Raw genomic sequence first — 1,763 nt, 5'->3', positions numbered from 1 at the left:
AGGATAATAATTCTTAAATAAAAATGAATGACCTAGATATAAAATTTCAAAAACTAAATTCTTCTAAAAATTACAAGGAATCCGAATCCGGGAGAAAGATGAGCAACCACGTTACACGTTTATTTATTAATTACGAAAGAAAATTGGTACAAGGATAAAAGATGTTTCAGGTTTGCGTGGTGGCACATGATCTCTCTCTTTTAGGTGGATGGAATAATTCGGTGGGGCTGTTTGTCCCATATCGAAGAAAAGAGTTAAAAGAACCACAGAAATTTCATTGAATTTTCGGTCAAGAACAAAATTTCTCTTGTTCGATCTCCATCTCCAACGCATGTTATTCACGTAATTGACTGGAAAGGCTGGCCCTTCTCCTCTTCTGCGACAACAACAAGCGTACGTACAACCACCAGATATGTCTGTTTCAACTGTTCAAAGCTAAATGAATGCTATGGCCTCGACTCTCGTTAGTGGTCGTGCCACAGGCATCTGTGCGGATACAAGCTCTTAAGGACCCAGCAACTTATTTTCCTCTGTTTTTTTATTTATTTTTTATTGTTTTTGAGATTGCGATTTTCAATGCTCTCTCTTAGTTTGGAATAAATCTTTAGTATTACGTGTTCTTCTAAAATTGATGTTGCTTGTGATCGATTACAAATTTAATAGCGATTGTATCTGCAAAGACATCTGTGTGGAGACAAGCTCTTAAGGACCCACCATGCAACTTATTTTCTTATATATGTTTTTTCTGATTGCTTTTGAGATTGCAATTTTTGATGCTCTCTCTTAGTTTGGAATAAATCAAGAGTAATATTACAAATTCTTTTAAAACTGATGTTTCTTGTGATTGATTGATTACAAATTTAATAGTGACTTTAACATTCACGTCAGATTTAAAAAGATAGAAGAAAAATAATAAAGTTTTGGGAGTTACACGCAAAGTGTAGTTGCAAACCTACAGATATATAGTGTTGATGTGCTGTAATGCTAGGGTTACAATTCCTAGCCCTAAATGAAGCAGGCTTGCAATAAAGTTGACAGAGAATTATTTAATTAGCAAAAAAAATCAACGCTTGTATTGTGAGGCCACTCTAAATGCCTCTACGTTAATCATAGCACTAAAAGTGCAATTTTTTTTTAAACTAAGGCCATAAAATGGTTTATGTCGAAAAATAATAAAATATTTTTAGATAAGTTATTTTTTTTGAAAATATTTTCTGCCGAAAACATTTTATGGCGTTTATTGCACGCATGGAAAATTAATACATATATATATATATATATATATCTATATATTAAACTCTAAATTATGAAAATGTCATGACTAAGTCTTAAAGGTGTCCGAACCGAGTCCCGCAAGAACTCCACTGCAACTCACCTGGGACTTGCCCGGACCTCGCCTAGACCCTATTAAGACCCCGTCGGGATTAGCCCGAGACCCTGGCAGGACCCGCCTGAGACTCGATAGGGACATTTTCGTAATTTAGTGTTTAATATGATTTTACGTACACACCAAATACTGGAAAAAAATGTATTGTTTGAGAATGCATTTTTAAAATATTATGATTTGAAAAATAAAAAATTGCATTTTCATTTGGCAACCATGAGGATGTGTTTTTTTTAAAGAGTCATGTTATACATCTTTTTACTTCTACCAACTATCGCTTTTAATGATTTTTTATCATTTTTCTTTTTTTTGAAAATACGATTTTAAAGGCCAAAATGTTATTTTAAATGCTGATCAATTGCAATTCTATTTTTTTTTT

This window comes from Corylus avellana, chromosome ca5 (genome assembly GCF_901000735.1).
Source record: "Corylus avellana chromosome ca5, CavTom2PMs-1.0".
In the NCBI taxonomy this organism is placed as follows: Eukaryota; Viridiplantae; Streptophyta; class Magnoliopsida; order Fagales; family Betulaceae; genus Corylus; species Corylus avellana.
The sequence above is the reverse complement of the archived record's forward strand: the minus strand, read 5'-3'. Positions refer to the sequence as shown.